We start from the raw sequence: 6184 nt of genomic DNA, 5'->3' as shown, positions 1-6184 counted from the left end.
GTGAGCTGCATTTCTTCTTCCTCTTATAAAAAATAAATCGTTATGTAAACGTAACAAACTTGACAGAAAGTTGTCTAAAGGGTTTGCTGTTAGTAAGTGATCTTTGGCAGAGAGTTATAATAGCTAACACAAGCAGGCAGGTTACAGCCACTGTTCTTGATCAAAAAAATCATGCAGAATAGGGTATTGTTTCCATGAAAGTTCCATTAGCAGTCTTACACATCTTACAGACTTAAGATTTGTTGCAAGTACGAACAATCAGCTCAACACATAAGATAGCAGCCTAGGATTATAAAAACAAAACAAGCAATAGGACTTTGAAAAGTTTATTTTTCCCCATTTTGTGCGTAATGGTAATTCAGTTCTTTAACAATATTAACCTAAAGGAAACAAGGAAGCAGCAGCTTGTAAAACACAGAAAGAAATGTTGCCCTATTCACCAAAAGCAGAGTGCGTGAGGAATAAAGCTCATTGTCCCTCCTCCAACATGTTGTTAGACTGTATTAAAAAAGCTGGGATACTTACTTCATAGAGTAGCACTACAAGTAGTTACTCAAAATTTGTTTTACTTCTGAAACAACCAGTCTAAACAGTCTTAATAGAGAGTAACTAAGTGGGGTAATATCTATTAATAGAATTAAGTTTTAAGAAGCCTGGTTCTGGCAGTAGGGATAATCCTGTGCTATAGTAATGAGTTTTAAAATAGACGTTTTCTTGTAGGGTGTACTAGTGGAAGCATACCTTAAGACATACAGATCAGAATGACTCATATGACAATCTGTATGTGATGAAGAAGGGAGGGAAAAGAGTTGCTTTTGCACCCGTTAAGCTTAGTAAGCAGGGAAAAAATAGTCTCAGATCCCCTTGAATAGGGATGAAATGTATTTCTGGAACATAGGCACCAGAGCCAAACCTTTGATCTGTCTTAATCCATTTAGGACTAGTCCTTTACATTCAGAGTTTCTAGAATAAAATTACTAGTCAATACAGTAAGACACACTGAACAGACTATGCATAAAAGTACAACACAAAAAGCATTCTAGCAGAAGTCATGAAATATTTAGTATAAATTTGCAAAGTTAATACTTTCCTCTCACAATATATGGCAGAAATAATTTTGTATAATTTACTCTCATCAGAACCCTGTTGTAAAGCGTGTTTCATACAGGAAAATTTGTAAGAATTATTTTGGTATGTAGATTTGAAAAATAATTTACTTCAACATTAATTCTCACCCCTTGCTGGTTAATGGTTGTGGGTTTTTTAAAATACACAAATAGATTAAAGCTCTAGAATTTTGTTTTTCTTTATTCATGCCCTTGGAGGGCAAGGCTATATTTCATGAATGATCAGAGTATCTAAAGTGTTGTTTTCATAGCTTTTAACATGAAATTGCTATTTTAAGTTATTTTATACCCGTTTCTGTTTATGAAGGTCATCTTGTGCTATTGTTAGGCTGAAAACCTATCTTTTAAATTTCAGTAAGATTAATAAAGTAGGTTTTAACCATTAAGGTGCTTTTACATTTCACTAATTCTGTTACTGGTTTATTTGCATAATTTTTCTTCGTGGAAAGTAAAAACCTCTAGTTGAAATGGAAAACGCTAGACAGTTACAGTGGCAATAAAAGAATTCACTTACATAAAAATGTTCACCAGATAGAAAAAAATAAATAAGACAAAGCACTTAGAAAAGTCCACTGAAAGCAGGCACAAGCATCGTTTGTAGCCATTTGGACTAAATTTATTAACGGAGAGGCCCTAACTAAAAAGTTTGTTCTCTTAAGAAACAAGCAAACTATATGGATATCAGGTTACATATAGTGTACTTTGCATGATGTGTCCTTTCAGAGTTATTACAAGTACTATGAGAAAAGTTTAGTCTGTGTCCCGTACTCTGCGGCAGATCTCCTCTGTGAATTCCGAACACTTGGCGCTACCTCCCAAGTCTTTTGTCAAGACCTGAAAGAAAGAAAAAATAGTACTACTAAAATCTTTTATGGGGCTAGTCTTGTCTCTAAACAGTTCTATATGTTCTTCTTACATGTTGAGTATGGGTACTAAATAGGGGTGAGAAGGAATACATCAAGTTTTGAGTTTTTCTGCATCCCATATAGCCTTCATCAATAAGGACTATGCAGACTGAAGCAGGTAGAGAAAACTTGAGTATGAACATCAAGCATTATGTTTTCAGATTTCAACATGATTTTATCTTAACTACAGGAAGAAAGTGCATTTGGCTAAAGCTCTCCAAAGTCTCTTAGCCACATAATAGTGTAATTAATTGTTAAATACTTAAGTTTTCAGTAAGAAGTTTGTCCTTTGGAAGTAAAATTCATATATGAAGGCTCAGTGCGAAGGCAACTAAATTGAGAGTCATTCAGTTAAGGTTTGGGGGTTTTGGTTTTTTTTAAAGGAAACCCACACAGAAAAAGCACGCATAGGTCTTAATGCTGCATGTTAACAGTTCTGTAAGTTTGCTTAGTTTAGTTAAGAGATGGAAAAATGCAGAGTTAAAAGAAACTTTTTCATCAAGTACAACTCCTGTCTGGCAACATGAAGACAGTAAAATCAAATAAAAATTGGACAACATCGCTTGTCCAACCTAGCTAGATTAAAGCAGTCTAGGAGATAATTTAAAAACATTAGTTTTCCCTTTAGATGACACACAGAGAAATCTTAATTAAGTGGCTGGGGGGAAGGGAGGAAAGGGAGAAATAGCAAGCATGAGAGGCAATAAAGGTTACTATTTTAGGATCTTGTCATTTTAACTGCATTATGCTTTTTTGAATTTAAAAAGATTCTCTCCATTGTGAGCATGTAATCATAACATTGTAAGTAACTAGTAAACAAGTAGCCATGTCACAAAACTTGCACTGTGTTATCTTCCATAGAATTACTGACCTGCAGATGGAGGATTTCATTTCCAGAGCAGTAAATGGGAACTTTACAGGAGCACCTCTTTATTCACTTGTAAGTTTATTTTGTTTTTTAAACTGGCTCCTACACACAGTAAGATAGCTGCAAACAGACCACTTATGAAATGATGACAGCTTTTTGTTTAAGCATGCTTGTTACTTTTAATTACAAAGCAGCTTCTTATGCTCCTGCCCAGGATAATTGAACCAGCATGGCTAACTGCTAATCCTCTTTAACTGCAATCTTCAGGACCTTTCCAGCTATGTTTTGAAAAGGTGGACTCAAAGTAGATGAGTGAACCAATAACGTTAAGAGCACAAATTCAAGTCAGGTTTCAGAGCGTAAGCCCCCCCAGAGTATCCCATTTGAGTCTTGAATCTGGAGACATTTATTGCCAAAGGGAAATCACGTACAATCTTAAGGGAAAATGTAAATACTGGATAAAAACAGTTCTTTTGTAGTCCAAAAAGGAGTGAAAGCAGTTAAGAGCAAAAAAGAAGGTAATTGACCTGAAAAAATCGGACCAGAATTATTACGGTCAGGACCGAAATGCTATAAATGAAGTGGATGATTAAGCCTGTGAAAGGCAAATGAATGTCCTTCACTTCAGGATCCAGATTTAAATATATATGCTTTGTATGCATTATAAACTTCACAAGTGAAATACCACTAGTTACTTAAACCTCTAATCCCCTTCATGAAAAACAGACATCCAGTTTTAGCTTTTAGACTTAACAAAGCTGTGGAAATGTAGAATGAGCATTACTGAGACACAAGGAATGCTACAGCCTGTCCTTATTACTGAGCTGGCCAGATTTAATACCACCTAAGATAATATAATTACTATCAGAGAAGGATAGTGGCACTGCTCATGTGTCAGGCCAGCACAGCAGGTCATCCATTGTTCTGGTGTTAATGTTCTAAGTTAATTTTTGCTGTGATGAAGTATGATTTTAATTCACTGCATTTATTTGCACATCCTCATATTACCTTTCCATCTTTAATTGTATCAAAGCAAGCCGTCTCAATTTTTGTGGCATGTTTGTGTAGTCCCATGTGACGCAACATCATTACAGCACTCAGAAGAAGGGCAGTTGGGTTTGCCAAGTCTTTTCCTGCAATGTCTGGTGCTGTTCCATGAACCTAGAAATAAAAGTGAACCTATCTGTTATGATGTCAATATGCTGATTAAAATGTCCTAGGCAATTCAAGTGTATGCAAGCAACCTGAAACATAGTCCTCATGTGCAAGCATGTTAAAATAGGACTTACGTCACTGTGACACAGTTAGTGGAAAGGAGATAGGAAAGACCAAAACAACTCAGTTCAAAGGCATCAGAAAGGGGGAACTGGGTCACCTCATATCTCCCAGTTGTGCCCCTCAAGTCCTATTTCACAGAGGGTATTTATCTTATGAAAAAAGGGGAAAACAAAGTGTCAGTAAAAGGACATGCAAAAAACCTGTGTGTAACACATACTTTAGCTACTCTCTCTGGGTAAAGTTTCAGCATCTTCACAGTAAAAAAATAGTTTTATGGAGAACTTAGTTAAGTGACAGCCACATTTTGTCATGGAAAAGAGTTAGATTCTCAAGTTGAGACAAAGTAGTTATTACTATTATACCTTCCATAAGAAGACTTACCGATTCAAAAATCGCAACTCCATTAGCACCAATATTTCCACTTGGTGTTACTCCAAGACCCCCAATCAGTCCAGCACACAAGTCACTGGAAAAAAACCCCAAAAACCAGGAAAACCCGTAAGTTTTTCCATGTACAGTTGCCTCTCTGCAAGGTATTAAAATATTTTTGTTTCTCACTTTATTGCAACAATAACTTATTTTATATACCCACACTGTCTGAGAATAATAGTGGGAAAGAATAGATGCTTTTAGCCAGTTATACTCCATTGGAACATTTGAAAATTTGTAGTACTACTAGCAGGAGACAATTTAATAAAGGAAAATTAAAAGGAAATTCCAAATACTAGAATAAAGCTGATTAAGACATAGGCACAACAAAAGGTACTCAAAGCATAGAATACCTGTAGAAGTCTCAAAACTAGCAAAAATTGTAATGTACAGTTCCCTGTAACTATCCAGAAGTCTTATTTCCTCTGAAGAAGCCACAGAACTACTTTTCATACGTAAAGTCCTTCTAAAAAATGTGGAAGAATTTTGTTCAGGTAGATGAATTACTAGTAGTTTTAAAGTTTATTGCATGTAGCTTAAGGAACATGTTTCAGGTGACACCAGACTAGCTTTCCTCCTCTCTTTGCTGAACAGCCCATAAGTCACAAGTCTGACATTAGCAGATATCAGACATAAGCAATTTGCATTTGGTTTCCTCCAAAATTAACATGGGGAAGGACAAACCAACTGTGCCTATAGTCATCATACTGTATTCTCAAAGCTGAACATACTGATAAACAAGGATCTTAAAACTCTTGTATTTTAGCATATTGTTTTATTGCCTACAACTTAACTAATAAAGGACTAACAAGCAGAAAAGTTTGGATGACCTTGCAGAACAATATTTAAGTTTAAGCTAAAATAAACCAATTAGCTTTAGTTGTATAGAGTCTGGGGAAAAAATGAATACATTTGTCACTTTAGACATTTAGTGCTTCAAGGTAAGAGATTTCCTTCTGTACCTATTCAGGCCAAGAAACCTGTTTGGCATTATGTTCATGCTTTAAAAAAGCACTGCGGGTGAGACTTTCCCCAGTGACAAAAGTGTCCTTCTTCAAGAACAGACTCAAATTTATTGAAAATTTTTAGAACTATGAAATTCTTTAGGGAATTTCTATAAGAACTTTAAAATCGATTATACTGAACTAGGTAAAGTGAATTGAAATAGTAACGATGATGGGACTCCTCCGATTTGATCTCTTTTAGTTAACAGCATAACGGCTGCTGTGAGGGCCTTATGGACTCCTCTACCAATTCTTAAAGCAAGAAACATTAGTTGGAGTCTGATTTTTCTTAGAGGTGACAGACAGCCTTATCACAGAGAGAGTGCAATTTTAAGAGAAGCTCAACAAGCATTTCTTCTTATACGTAAGTTACCTTTACATTTATTATCTGTACAAAAACAAGAGATGGATTCTAAGATGTAGATCATCGCTGAACTTTTAAACAAATTCTGATTCAGGCTATTTTCTCAATCTCTCCTTCGAGGTTGTTGTGGTTTAACCTGGCAGGCAGCCAAACACCACGCAGCTGCTTGCTCACTTCCCTCCCCCTCCAGTGGGATGGGGAGAGAATCG

At 35.8% G+C, this 6184-nt stretch overlaps 1 long non-coding RNA gene across 1 annotated transcript; it reads right to left on the bottom strand.

Annotated features, from left to right (window-relative positions):
• Positions 1-1721: 1721 nt before the first annotated feature.
• On the bottom strand, positions 1722-4647 carry LOC104077589. Its single transcript, XR_683526.1, has 3 exons — positions 4560-4647; positions 3909-4061; positions 1722-1961 (listed from the first exon to the last, which is right to left on the bottom strand). It is a non-coding gene; the product is annotated as an uncharacterized LOC104077589 (long non-coding RNA).
• Between the last annotated feature and the right edge of the window lie 1537 nt (positions 4648-6184).

The sequence above is a fragment of the Fulmarus glacialis genome, unplaced genomic scaffold, assembly GCF_000690835.1.
Source record: "Fulmarus glacialis isolate BGI_N327 unplaced genomic scaffold, ASM69083v1 scaffold20395, whole genome shotgun sequence".
In the NCBI taxonomy this organism is placed as follows: domain Eukaryota; kingdom Metazoa; phylum Chordata; class Aves; order Procellariiformes; family Procellariidae; genus Fulmarus; species Fulmarus glacialis.
This window is presented reverse-complemented; position numbering and strand designations above follow the sequence as displayed.